At 38.5% G+C, this 15301-nt stretch overlaps 1 long non-coding RNA gene across 1 annotated transcript in view; it reads left to right on the top strand.

Annotated features, from left to right (window-relative positions):
• Window positions 1–14361, top strand: part of LOC122496097 — a 46724-nt gene extending 32363 nt beyond the window's left edge. Inside the window, exon 2 of the long non-coding RNA XR_006300678.1 lies at window positions 14142–14361. This is a non-coding gene — a long non-coding RNA (uncharacterized LOC122496097). The remainder of the gene's footprint in view (window positions 1–14141) is intronic.
• Window positions 14362–15301: the final 940 nt, after the last annotated feature.

Raw genomic sequence — 15301 nt, 5'->3', positions numbered from 1 at the left:
TAGACTTAAAATGACAAGATGAGGACCAGCGTGGCTATTAGCCTAAGGAAGCTCTTTAAGGAGAGTCAGATTTTGCATGGATTCCTCTGTCAACTTCCGAAAGTCTAAAGGCAAGAGTATGATGTTCAAGCCATGGTTATCCTCTCAGGATAATGGTATAAGGGAGTATCTTAGTCTGTTCAGGCTGCTATAACAAAATACCATGGACTTGGTGGCTTATAAACAACAGATTCTTTTTCTCATGGTTCTGGGGGCTGGAAGTTAAAGATCTCGGTGCCAGAAAGATCAAATTCTGGTGAAGGCCCTCCTTCTGGCTCAGAGTCTAGACCTTCTCACTGTGCCTCCCATGGTGGAAAGAGCTAGGGAGCTCTGTGGGATCTTTTATATAAGGTACTCATCTCATTCATGACTTTATGACTCCAGCATTTCCCAAAGGCAGCACTTCCTAATATCATCATCTTTGAGGGTTAAGATTTCAACATATGAATTTGAGGGAGGGAAACAAGCATTCAGACCATAGCAGATAGGACAGATAGTGTGACTGTGAACTGACGTTGTTAGATAAATGGCTCAGCTGTCACATGGGATAAAAGCAAAGAGATCTCTGCTCTAATGATCTCTATTTATGATCATGTGTCAGCAAAAGAACAAGTATTAGTTACTGATGGGAAGTTATCCAATGACACACAAATGGCACTTAGAAGATAGAAGGGAACACGATTACTATTGTTATCATCTGTGTCTAATCAGGACCTAGGGTGATTAGATCATTAGTCTTAGAGCACAAGAACAGCATGTGGTACTTCGTGAAGATCAGGATTTTCTCATGAGACACCAGCAGATTTGCATCTGTCACGTAAAGAAGCACATGGACGAGAGGTCAGACTAGAGCTTTGAAACTCAAATTGTAGGTTATGTACCTGCAGCACCAGCATCACCTGGGACCTTTTAAAATGCAGTGTCACTGGCCTAGCCCAGACTCACTGAACCAGCATATTCATTTTAACAAGATCCTTGGATGGTTTTTATGCTCATAAATGTGGGAACTGGTTTAGTGGAAATCATCTCTCTCTATCATCTCTCTCTCTCTCTCTCTCTCTCTCTCTCTCTCTCATCTCTCTCTCTCATCTCTCTGGGCAGGCCTTCTTGGGGGAATATCTACCTGCAGGAGAATGATTACCTCCAAAATGACTCACCATGCACCTTACAGAAACTGTATGTCTACTAGCAACTAAAGTCCCCTAGGAAAACTCTTTCCTACCGGGTCACAAATAGAGACGATCTTAGCTCTGGATTCCAGGAGAGGGAACTTCTTCACACCTGGATGATTCCTTTCTTAGCCTGATTCTTACACAACACCCATCATTTTAACACCAGCCTTTTTTTTAAAAAAAAACTTAAATTTCTCTTACATTCTTTCTTCCTCTTTTTCTTCACTCTCTCCTCACTCTCTTTCCCAGTGGTGTCCTGGAGCTGGCTAGTCAGGCTCCTATCACTTGCAAGAGCCAAATGGACACTTTTCTTTGCAAGTCTATATTCAGGGCATTGTGCCTGTAGCTTGGAATCAGCGACATCAAGAATATTTACACTGCGGAAATTGCAAACCACGCAAGTCATGCTTCCGCCTCACCTCAGCCAGTTTGCCAGTATAATATTGCTTCCTCTCGCCTCTGCCTCAGAAGCTCTGCTTGCCTTTTTTCTTTCTTTATTATTAACCTCTCTTTCTCCTCTCCTACTTTTACTTTCTTCTCTCTCTTTCTTGTTTTTCTTCACAGAAAACACCACCGACAACATGACAAGAAAATAAAGAACAGCCAACATTCTGTTAACCCAAACAGCATTTAAAGCCACAGAAAGCAAACACACACACACACACACACACACACACACACACAGTGGAAATTGTGCTAGGGATAATACCCTAGTTAAGGAAACACAAAGCACTGAACTTTTTCTTTTTATTTGAGAGAGAGAGTGTGCGAGTGGGGGAGAAGGGCCGAGGGGGGAGGGGAGAGAGAGACACACAGAAAGAGAGAGAGAGAGAGAGAGAGAGAGAGAAAGAGAGAGAGAGAGAATCTTAAGCAGGCTCCACACTCAGCTCAGAATCTGACACGGGGCTCAATCCCATGATTCTGGGATCATGACCTGAACCCAAATCAGGAGTCAGACACTCAACTGACTGAGCCACCCAGGCTCCCCAAAGCAATGAATTTTGAAATGAAATTAGATGTAGTCAAGTATCAGGCTTCTCTAGCCAAACACATGTCAAAGTGCTCAGAAATACTCTGTTATTCATCTAATACATCATTCTGCTCTACTAAAGTCTCCTTTGTCCTCAAATAGGTGTATTCAAAATGATGGAGAAGTGATATGCGAGTCAATTAAATTATCTTCTTTAAATCCTAAATGTTAGGAAGAGTATACTAGGTCGTCAGGACACTATGCTGAGTATCTCTTGAATCTGTGATCTTCTTCTACTTTATTGCATATATATGTTCTCAAATATGTCACAGGATAAAGAGATTTGAGGGGACTGAACTTGGAGACTAAACCCTTTGCATCTTATTGTTAGTCTGGGGAAATCTGCCTGAAGTTCTAATCAACCAGTTGGCAAATTAACTTTGAGACAAAAACATATTTATGAGTTTGGATATTGTGTTTATTCTTTTTCCTTGGTCATAATTTTTTTTGGTGTCCACTGCCAATTTTTATGCCAATAATCACAGATAGATGTTTTTTTTTTCATTTATTCATGTTCAGCTTCCCATGTAGAGGGTCTATGAGAATGATCTAATTGATCAAAATGTGTATACAGAGGATTAAGTCTATGATTCTGCTGATGAGATTGTAATTGCCTGTTCATTCCATCATTCAATGATTCATTCACTCCACAAACACGGGATAGAGACTGGTGATGCACCAGGTTCTAATCAAGTGATGTGTATGCAAAAATAAATAAGAAATGCTCTCTAGGAGATTACTGTTTGTGTTTGACAAAAGAGATGGGCACACAGGTAGTAAGTATGTGCAGTGTGATGAGTGCTATTCTAGCAGTGCTGGCCAGGTGCTGAGGGAGCGCAGAAGAAGGAATATTTACCTTGACCTTGGGCATTTAGGGCGATGGTCACAGAAGTAACTTTTAAAAAATGTTTTATTTGTTTATGAGAGAGAGAGAGAGAGAGTGTGTGCATGCAAGCGGGGTGGGGTGGGGGGGCAGAGAGAGTGAGAGAGACACAGAATCCCAAGCACGCTTCAGGCTCTGAGCTATCAGCACAGAGCCCAACGCGGGGCTTGAACTCACGAACCGTGAGATCATGACCTGAGCTGAAGTCGGATGCTCAAGCAACGGAGCCACTCAGATGCCCCAGAAGTAACTTTTTAAAATGAATGTTAATAAATGAGTAAAAAATTAACGGTATGAAGAAGTGAAAACAGTTTGTATGGTATACCACACAAACAGAATAAATGGCAGCATTGAGACAGAAATGTGCAGGATGTGCTCAGTGAATATATATTCATTCAGAAGGATTGGAGGTGTGTGCACCTGTGTGGAAATGGACAGTGCTATTGTCTGAATGTTTGTATTCCTCCCAAATATATATGTTGGAAGTCTGATGTCCAGTGTGATGGTATTAGGAGGTGGGGGCCTCTGGGAGGTGATTGGGTCTTGAGGGTGGAGCCTTCATGAATAGGATTAGTGTTCTGATAAAAAAGACACCCCACAGAGCTCCCTCATGCTTTCCACCTTGTAAAAGACACAGCAAGAAAGTACCATCTGTGAGCCAAAAAGCAGACCTTCACCAGAACTTGACAATGCTGGCATATTGATCTTGGATATCAAGCCTCCAGAACCGTGAGAAGTACACTTCTGTTTTTTGTAAACTACTCATTCTGTGGCATTTTGTGAGAGCAGCCCAAAGGTGATAAGACAGAGGATATTGGGGAATGAGGAGATATTGATAGATGTTGAGGCTGGTTAGGAAGTTCGTTACCTACTTTAAAGTATCTTGAAAGTTGTTAAACAGTATTTTTTTTAAAACCAGTTTTAAAACCAGTTTTGGCATTCATACAAATTAACACATGTCAGAGATTTTATTGAACTCATTAACTGAGGGGATAGGGAAGATGTTTATAGTTGGTTCAGAAGGAGAATTCAAAGAACCACACCTATGAGCAGTAAATGGTGCCAAAATGAATTTACAAATATATGTAAAGCTAGATTGTGTCTGGGATGAGGCTGAAGGAACAGGAGAAAAGAGAGTGTGAGAATCAATTGTATTGCTTGCTGTCTATCACATATCTGCAAATTACAGAGTTGTAAAATGGCCGGAAGACAATACAAAGCTTAGAGATACCACAGAGTGAAAGAACCCAAAAAAGTAGGCTTAGACTAAGCCTGGCTTTCCACGAAAGAACCCCAAAATCTTGTTCTTTGTTTCAAAGCATTTCACAAATGTTCTCCTGTGAGAACCGTACCTGCATTAAAGAAGAGCAGTAACACAAATGGAAGAATATTTTGTGGGAATGTGCGCTTTCCATTGACTGAAGTTCCTTAAGAGAGAATCGATCTTGCATCATCAGAGCCTGGCACATAGTAGGCTGCCCCTAAATGTTGTGTGAATGAGAGTGGAGAGGGTTGATTTAGAGGGGAGGGGTGACCCACTTAGAGAGTAATGATACTGAAAGTGGTCATCATGCTGATAATGTGGTGTTGCGAGTGGAAAAATGTGCACGTATCAAAAAGCATGCACTGTTTAATAATACTAATATCTGTAAATACCCTGTAAGAGTAACAATATAAAACAAACTCTTAGTAACTGAAATTTTATTCTAACATGCAATAAAGCATGTGTCCAATCTGACATATGCACAGGAAGGGCCCAGAAAAGTAACAGCGACTTAGTTTGGGCTAATATAAAATTCCGATTCATGTACATCAAACTGTCAGCCTTGTTTGACCTTTATTTTCCCTCTGGTGTTAGCTTTTGTTCTTGCCCCTCGTAGGTCTCTTGAGTAGAACTGATTGGCAGGTGTGGCAAATCCCATTGTGGCAGCTCTTTTTAAGGAGGATTGATGACCATGTAAGAACAGACATTAACCTTAAACATGGTTTATTAACCTGGAAGCCTGAGGCTATGTGCTGAGGTGCCAAAGCTTCCTTCAGGCTCAGCGTGTTGGGCCCCTGGGCATTCACATTTTCAGTGGAGCCCTGGTTCTACCAAGAAAAAAACAAAGTTTCTTTTCCTTGAACATGAAATTCTTGTTACTGAGTTTGAAAAGGAAGGAACAATTGCCAATAATGCTCGGTGTTTGCAGCAAAAGTATTTGAGCAAGTGGCCAACATCTCTTCTTACATAAAAGCTTTTTAAAAAAATGTGTGCAAAAACAGCAGTAGATATTTTAACACGGTTTGGGATTGAGATTAAAGATCTGGGATTTACAATCTAAACTCCTCGTCTCCTTTCTCGAAATGCCTAAATCCAGTTTGTCCCTGCCAAGTAGTTTAGTTTGCTATTCTAATAAGAGTTATCTACACTTCTAGTATTTGGACAGAATTATCAAAACTCCTGTTTAGACATCTTCAAATGTTTCTTAAGTTTAGATAGCTCTGAACTGTAACTTTCATACACCAGGGATTCTTATAATGAGGAATATTTTATTTATTATAATATGTAACATCAGTATTATATAGTATACATAATGAGAATAAGTATGTTTTTATATATTATAATATATAATGAATACTTAGACACTACATCATATATATTATATGATATAAATGTTATATATTTATTTGATTATAAATATTAGATATAATTGCAAAAATATGTATTATACCTAACATAAATATTATATTATAAGCAAGCCAATAGTAAAATAGGGATGAAGACTCAAAAAAGCCAGTTGTTTGCTTCCTCTAATTGGCCCTGAGGAGGACATGGAAGGGGAGTATCTGAATTCCCTATTTGAAAGAAAGTGATAGGAATTCTGCATTTAAATAAAGAAATGACTCTCAAATAGCCTTCGGAGAGCCAGAGAAAGCACAGCCGAGGGTGCCAGATGTCTAATGCCGGCCCAGAGTGGTCCCAGGGGTCAGTTTTCTGGTGAAATTGTAGGAATACGCTTTTAAATTGGTCATACTCTTTAACATGATGGACACATAAAGTCAGGGTTGGGAGCTTATTCAAATGAAAAACATAACACTGTGACCTCTGAAAAATCTGTAGTGCAAATTCCAATGGGAAAAATAGCATAATGAAGCAAAGCCAACTCCATACTTACTATTTAGAATATTCTTCAGATTGGTGATGATGGCTTACCAGCCTGACATGACTAAGGAGGGCCAGGATAATATTTTTTCTCCAAATAAATACTGGACAATTCTGCACACCATTAAAGACCATTGTTTCTCAGCTGTCAGAGAGAGCCCTATGCTCTAGGCATGAATTCAAATATAAATTTTAAATTTTGAAATGATTCTATTACATGCCTGACTTACAGAGGGTCCTTGTGATGAAGATGGCAGCTTAAGAATTATTTGACCCTGGTCAAGGTGGTAAGTCGGCATGGCTTTCTCATCCAAAATCAAGTCTAGAGGAGCTGTAGAAGCAATAGAGAAGCATGTGCCAGAAGAAAAAATGAACAGTTGCCAGATACAGAAGTTCCTGGGAGACTGAGGGCTTTCTGGCTTCCACAGTTGGGATGGAGGTGGCCTCACTACAAGGGGAAGTAGGGTTGGAGGGAAGCCTTTACCTTGTTTCTGCCCAAGTGGTCTCAGAGCAGTAGTTGATCCCCTCTTCTCCAGATATTGTGGGGAACATTCCAGGCCACTGAAGCCAGTAGAGGTGATGTTAGGGGCACAGCATGGCCCTAAGGGGGTGAAGAATTGCTAAAAATGACAGGAATTGACGAGTTACCTTAGGATTGTTTCTTGTTCACCTTCTTTCTCTTCAAACTCTTAAGACAAGTGGACTGAAATGTCAAGATTGCCCCATTCCAGTAATGCTTCTCTCTCTCTTTTTTAACATTTATTTATTTATTTATTTATTTATTTATTTATTTATTTATTTATTTTGAAAGCGGTAGAGACAGTGCAAGCAGGGGAGGGGCAGAGAGAGAGGGAGAGGGAGAGAATCCCAAGCGGGCTCCACACTGTCAGCACAGAGCCCAATGCGGGGCTCGATCTCAGGAACCGTGAGTTCATGACCTGAGCCGAAACCAAGAGTCAGATGCTTAACCTACTGAGCCACCCAGGCACTGCCAGTAATGCTTATTTCTAAGAACTTACATGTGTATCCTGAACAGATGAGTTCTACAGTGGTAGCAAGAGTAAGGGACCAACTCTGCAGAACCCAGAGCTCCCTTGGTCCCTCTTCGTACTTACTAAACTCAGATGGGGGGATACAGACCAGGACCTACCTTTTGGGTCTTCCCCAAGACGTTTTACAAGATGGAGTAGCTAATTGATGCCTCTAGGGGAACATGAGCTCATGGGCCAAAATAATCAGACCCTGGGTCGATATAACCATCACAGAACATACACACGTATGGAAAACATTTACAGCTGAAGAATTATTGGAACCGAAGCCTCAAGAATTTTTTTTTATAATTTTTTTTTCAACGTTTTTATTTATTTTTGGGACAGAGAGAGACAGAGCATGAATGGGGGAGGGGCAGAGAGAGAGGGAGACACAGAATCTGAAACAGGCTCCAGGCTCCGAGCCATCTGCCCAGAGCCTGACGCGGGGCTCAAACTCACGGACCTCGAGATCATGACCTGGCTGAAGTCGGACGCTTAACCGACTGCTCCACCCAGGCGCCCCTAAAGCCTCAAGAATTTAAAAGAGGTAAAATACATACATATATATATATAAAGGGGTAACGGATGACATAAAGCCATAGTTAAAGTTATGAGAAAGACCAATGTGAAATATTAGGTATGAAAATTGTAAATTTGATAGCAAAAACACAATACATAGAATAAGTAGCCGAAGAATGAAATAATTTGGTGGGAATCAGGTTGAAGAATTTCCTCAGAAGCCAGCAGAAAAGAGGAGCATTATACCCTGGTGAAAGGAACAGAAGAACGAGAAGGGATAGGCATCATGACAAATATATATTCAACAATATGAAAGCTCAAACTGACAGAACTGAAGGGAGGGAGAGAAGTCAATAACTGTATATGGAGATATGAAAACACTCCTCTCAGGAACTGATAGATTAACAAAATAAAAAAGCAGGCAGGGAAACAAAACCAGAAATGACATAGATCTAAATACATCTCTATATACAGACACAGATTTATCTCTATATCAATATCTGTATCACCTATATTTATCTAAATTTATATAAACTCTTTACTCAGCAAATAAAAACTATATTTTGCTAGGGAGCAAGTATGAAATTTGTTTTCAAAATATAGGTTATAGGGGTGCTTGGGCGGCTCAGTCGGTTAAGCATCTGACTTTGGCTCAGGTCATGATCTCACAGTTTGTGGGTTTGAGCCCCTCATTGGGCTCTGTGCTGACAGCTCAGAGCCTGAAGCTGCCTCAGATTCTGTGTCTCCCTCTCTCTCTCTGCCCCTCCTCCACTTGTGCTCTGTCTGTCTCTCTCTCAAAAATAAATTAACATTAAAAACAAACAAACAAAAATAAAGATTATATGTTAGATCAAAAATGAAGTCTCACGTCAAAGATCAGTTTCATATAGACTCTATTCTTAAAGATAGTCCAGTAAATTTAGGGATGTACAATAAAAATAGCTAAAATTTCCACAGGTTATGAACTGAAATAAAATAATCGTCTTACTTAAAAAAGAAATCATGAAGGAAATTATGAAATACTTAGAATTGAGAGGCAATGAAATGTAAGATATTGATGTTTGCAGGAGGCTGATACAGCTGCAGAGAGAGATAAAAGTATTTCAAATGCATCTGCCAGAATACATATCAAATTTAAAACAAACAAGCTAAACATTCAGCTCAAGAAGAGAGAAAAAGAAAAAAAAAACAAACTCAAAGAAACTAGAAGGAAGGAAATATAAAGAAAAAAGAAAAAAATGAGACTTTTTTGGCTCACATCATGATCTCATGGTTTGTGAGTTCAAGCCCCACGTCAGGCTCTGTGCTGACAGCATGGACCCTGCTTGGGATTTTCTCTCTCTCTCTCTCTCTCTCTCTCTCTCTCTGCCCCTCCCTGCTCACACTCATGCTCTCTCTCTCTCTTTCTCTGAAAATAAATAAATAAACTTTAAAAATAAATAAATAAAAGGAAGGATTCATAAAACTAACAGCTGGTTGTTTGTAAAGATTAATAAAATAGATTTTAGCCAGTACTGTCAAGGAAAGAAAAAAGTGTGATGCCAATAAATAAAATACTAAATAGCAAGAGAAGAATGCAGAAACAAAATAGATTTTTAAGTACTATAAAATATTTTAAATAAATATATGCATATGAATTTGAAATACAAGATGAAAGGGACAAACTCCTAGAAATGTGTAAATGCCAAACTTGGTACAAGAAGAAAGAGAGAGAGTGAAGCTAAAGTCAGTACTAAATGATGCAAGGCAGTCATCAGAGACCTTCGCTCCCAGTAAGTTCCAATTCCAGATGATTCTTCTGAATGTTGGTGCAGTTCATGCTTCTCTTAGGTAAATCATTCCAGAGACAGAAAAAGTAAATGCTGCTCAGCTTGCCTTATGAAACTAGTTTCATGTGGTTTCCAAATCAGAAAAAAAAATAGGAAAAGAAAAGGAGGAAGGAAGAAAAAGGAAGGAAGGAAGGAAGGAAGGGGAGGAGGGAAGGGAAGGAAAGGGAAGGGAAGGGAAGGGAAGGGAGGAAGGAAGGAAGGAAGGGAGGGAGGAAGGGAAAAAGGAGAAGGGAAGGGAAGGGAAGGGAAGGAAAGGGAAGGGAGGAAGGAAGGAAGGAAGGAAGGAAGGAAGGAAGGAAGGAAGGAAAAAAGGAAGAAAGAAAATAATGTCTCTTTCCTATAATATACAAATACAGGAAATAAAACTTCAGCTAATTGAAACCAAAAGTGTATTTTGAAATAATACAACATGATTAAGCATTCAATATTAGAAACTTCTATTAGTGTGATTAGCTACAAAAGTATACTGAAGAAAAGGAAAGAAAAGGAAAAATAGCACCTTTTCAAATTCCCTTTCTTCATCTCCTGCTGCTGCTTGCAAATAAATGCAAACACTCTATGATGTACCCTTTTGTTTATTAACTCTCCTCCTTTGGTGATCTGTCATATAGTTTATTCCATCAATGGGGAAAGATCTCAAAGTCAGTCACTTTAGTCTTGAATTCTCTGAATTCTCAATTTCTTGACTACTTCATTTACTCATACAGAAAGTATTGATTGAGCATTCATTATGTGCCCGGCACTGTTCTAGGCACAGAAGATACAGTAGTGAATCCAACAGACACATCCCACTGTCTTGTGGAATTTACATTCTAATACAGGGATACAGACAGTAGATCATAACAAAATGTAAGAAAGTGAAAATGTCTAGGGAGAGAAACAAACACATCAGAACAGAAGGGGAGTGGTTGTGTTGTCAAAGGACTGCATGAACCATCAAGGAAGGTTTCTCTGAGAAAATGGGTGAAGGTCTCAAGGAAGAGAGGGAGAAAACCATATGGTTATCTGAAAAAGGAGCTTTCTAAGTTACAGCAAGTATGAAGGTACTAAGACATGATTATAGCTAGTGCATTCCAGGAAGATCAAGGAGATCAGTGTGGTTGGAATGGAGAGTTGAAGGGCAGAGTAGCACAGAGTAAGGCTGGGGAGAGAGTGGAGTGAGGCAAGATTATGTTCTTACGGGCCATTGCAGGTCTCTGGCTTTTCCTCTGTATCAAACTGTAGTGATTTGAGTGGGAAAAAAAATTAAGAGTAACTCTAACTGCTGTGTTGAGACTGCAGAAAACTGTAATTATCCATTAAAAAGCTATTATAATAATCCAGGTAAAAGATGATGGCAGTCAAGGCCACAGGTTAACAAAGAGGTGATGGAAAATGGGTTGAATTCAAAATATTCATTGAAGGGTGAGCCAAGAAGATTGGCTGGTGGATTGCAATGCAGAGTGTGAATGAAGTAGATATGTCAAGGACGGCTGCCAAGTTTTTGGCCTGAGCATTTGGACAAAAGGCCCAACTAACCAAGATAGCTAATATGTCCAAAACATTGTTATCTCCTTCAACTTATTCCTTAACTTTCTTAGTTTTCCTTAACAGCACCAGCATTTCCTATAACTCTAAAACTTGCGAGTTATCTTTGTTTGCTCCTGACTTGCTTCCTTCTGTGCCTTTCTTCATGTTACTCTGCACTCAGTGAATGCCATTCTTGATGTCATCTTTGCATATGGAAGCATATCCATTCTTTAATTTCTCTGATGCTCCTGCCCTGATCGTGTCAACTAGATTTCATTTTTCTCATCATAGTATAGGAATGAAATGTGTTTTGAACATTTATTTTCTGAGATAGGGCTTTGGTAATAGATGGATAGCATAATGGAGAACTCAGCAGTCTTTGCTATGTTCAAGAACTTCATGGTCTTGGAGAAAAATACAGGACCTTCATCAAGCCAGATTTCCAATCCAGTAGATTGTAGCCAGCACCTGTATCCAATTGGTAGGTGTGTCTGAGGGTGGTGGCAAAGAGACAATTGAGTGTAAGACTATGAAAAGAGGGAACTTGCGTTCTGGGCTCTCTCAGTGGTGGCCCTGGTATTTGAGACATCATGGACCTTGGTAGCAGACAGATACATAAGCAAATGTACCTTTGCTATTTGTGTTTGTGCCCTTGAGAATGTTATGCTATCTCTCTATCCTCCATTTTCTTATCTGTAAGCTGTGGGTACTAACATCTATTTCTAGATTGTAGTAAAAATTAAATAAGACAATGCATGTAAGGGTATAATTCATAGTGCTGGAACCATAGTAGGTGCTCAGTGCATATAAATTCTACCTTCCCTCGGTGAGTCATAGGTCAACTCCTCCCAGTAAATTAAGCTCTCAGAAAGATGAATGAACTAAGTCTCTGTGGGGTACTTTAGTGCTTGGCAACAATAATACATTTTTTCTGATGGCCTGAATGTGTTAGTGTTGCTTCCTGCAACACTACCCAGAAATGATTTGGACCCTGGAGAGAATCTGCCTCTTTGAGTTGCAATCTCCTTCTTGTTTCCTTCAATGAGATCATTGTACCATACTTTCTGATTGAAAGTGATCATCCTTGTGGAAATTTCATGGCTAAAGAGTTTCTCCTTAAGAGAGCTGAATTTTCCGTGTAGTTGACATTGCCCTTGCTGCTACAGAATTTAGCAAGAACCATTTCCAGTTCTTTTGACATTCTAAGGGTGCAAGATCAGCAGTTACTTTCGTTAATGAAAAGCCTACACCTCATTGACCAGCTATAGGTCACCGACTTTTGAATGATGGAATGAAATATACATGCAATCTGATTGAGTCATGATGGATACTATGTGGGAGATATTCATAAATTAAACCGTCTTGACACACCAGGGAATCTGTAATGTTATACCTTCTCCCAGGGAGACAAGAGATTGAGAATGATCTTTTTTCTTTACTTCTCTTTACAAAGTGTATTCTTCCAGTAACACAGAGGCTGATGGCACTTACTGACGAATACATTATATTCATCATACTTTTAATTTTCAAATAAGAGAAGAGTGTATTGAAAATCATAAAATGATAATAACATAATGATATCTTTAAATGTTATGGTATATTTACCCATAGGAATTCAGAGATTTTCACATAAATTCTCTCCTTTATTACTTTTGTCAATTTTGAGGTCTTGGTAAAAAATGCAAATTAAAAAATGAAAAGCATTTTATGGGGATTCTATTGATATGTTTATGACTTCCAAGCATCTAAAATTTTTCCAAGTTCAAAATAGTACAATTTAGAAGTCTAATTTAAAAGATTATTTGGTGAAATAAGTGATATAAGTCAGACAAAGAAAGACAAATGCCATATGATTTCACTAACATATGGAACTTAAGAAACAAAACAAACAGGGGCGCCTGGGTGGCTCAGTCGGTTAAGCGTCTGATTTTGGCTCAGGTCATGATCTCATGGTTCGTGAGTTCGAGCCCCACGCTGGGCTCTGTGCTGACAGCTCAGAGCCTGGAGCCTGCTTCGGATTCATGCTTTGTCTCTCTCTCTCTCTCAAAAATAAACAAACATTAAAAAAAGTTTTTTAAAAAGAAAACAAAGTGAAACACACACACACACACACACACACACACACACACACACAGACTCTTAAGTACAGAGAACAAACAGGTGGCTACCAAAAGGGAGTTGGGGGGGGGGATGGGTGACATAGATAAAGGGGATTAAGAGGTACAAACTTAGTTACAAAATAAGTAAGTCATAGAGATGAAAATTGAAAAAACCTCGGTGACAGATGAGGACTATGTTTATCGTGAGCACTGAGGAATGTAAAGAATTATTAAACCATTCTCTTGCCCATCTGGAACTAATATAATTCTGTATGTTAATTGTACTTCAATTTTAAAAAAAAGGTCATTTGGGCAAATGATTTTATTCTCTCTGCTTCTTTTCTTAGCTTTCATGATAGAGTAGCTATCACTCACATACATCTACACTTCAGTATTTGCAAAGACGTTTTACAACTATAGTATTTCGGTTGAACATTACAGTCAGGGCAGACATATTTCTCAGTTTTATAGGTGAGAACTTGTGGAATGATAATGTTCAATAATTTGCTCGAGTTCATAGAAACAGGTCATCTCTCTCCGAAATTCCAAGATTTGAATGAATCTATCCCCATTTTACAAAAGGCAATACCAAAGTTCGGAAATAAAGTTAAATGCTCAAGATCACAGAGTTATCAATCCTAACGTTTAAAATAGGAAGACAGAGGAGGAAGAAAGAAACCAAAGTTGTTGTACTTCTATTATTTATAAACGCATTCCAAGAATTGTCCTTTCATCCCAGGATACCATTATGTTGCTTCAAATCCTTTTGGAAGTATGGTAAGGTCTAATAAATACATGAACAAATGAAAAATAATGAAGAAAAATACAATTACCCCAGAAAGTTTGGTATTATTATCTTTTTTTGTCGTTACCATTTCATTTCAGATGATGAAACCATGACTGAGGGGAACCAAGCAATTTTTCTAGGGACCAGCATCCAGAAAGGACAATCATGAAATCAAAATTTATTCCACATCACACTTACTCCAGAACCCCGGGCTCTGTCTTTGGTAACTCCTAAATGTGTTAAGAACAAGTAAACCAAATTTTAATCTTCCTGTCCAAGAGGATGTTTGATGATAGAATAAAAATAAGCTCTTCTGTATCACCATCTAAAGTTTTTTTTCCCATTTGAATTCATTTTATTTTGTCTACAGAATGCTAAAAAAAAAAAATGTAGAACCCATAATCATTCTACATTCTAAATAGCCTCTAAACTAACCAAATACAATGCCTCATCCACATATGAATTCCCAATTCACACATTTATGGAAATAGTCTTGTGCTTAATGACATAGAAATTCATTTTAAATCATTTCTTGAATTCATGGGTGCATTTGTCATTATGTATTTTTTAAATCAATAGATACTAGAAACTGACAATGACAATATTAGTAACTTTTTTCACATTAAAAAGACATCTTTTACTTGAGAAGACTTGAGACTCCTTGATGCAGGGTAAGTCTGACATGGAGACCAAATGGAGGTTATTATGTACAAATAGTTGATTGACGTGTACCCCCTGCATTAAATCAATCTGTCCATGCATCTGTCTCTCTCATATCTGTCTCTAAGTATATTAGCATCATTGATTCATATATTTTTATAGCAACGTATTTAATATGTATTGTTTTTTACACTCGTTTTTATAAGCATTGTTTTATTCTAAAAACAGTGTTTTACCTTTTTCCTTAACTTTTTTTGTACTAAAAGTTGCAAATCTGTTTTAAAAATTCATAGTTCAGTGGACATGAAACTATGAAAATAGTTTAAGAAAGATTTATGTATTTGTCAACTAGATTCACCAATTAGTTAACATTTTGATCAATTTGTTCTCTGTATGTGCATTATTATCTTTTTCTTGGAAACATTTGAAGTATGCGGGACATGGTTACATGTCAATCCTGATACTTGAGCATCTACAGCCTGATGTGGAAAATGTTGGTGTTGGCAGCCGGCGAAGGAGGAATTCTTGAGATGTGTTCGGTGCAAAAAAATGTGTATATCAAAGCATGGGAATATGTCCCATGGGCAGAAAGACCTGA

The sequence above is a fragment of the Prionailurus bengalensis genome, chromosome F2 (assembly GCF_016509475.1).
Source record: "Prionailurus bengalensis isolate Pbe53 chromosome F2, Fcat_Pben_1.1_paternal_pri, whole genome shotgun sequence".
Lineage (NCBI taxonomy): Eukaryota > Metazoa > Chordata > Mammalia > Carnivora > Felidae > Prionailurus > Prionailurus bengalensis.
The sequence above is the reverse complement of the archived record's forward strand: the minus strand, read 5'-3'. Positions and strand labels throughout refer to the sequence as shown.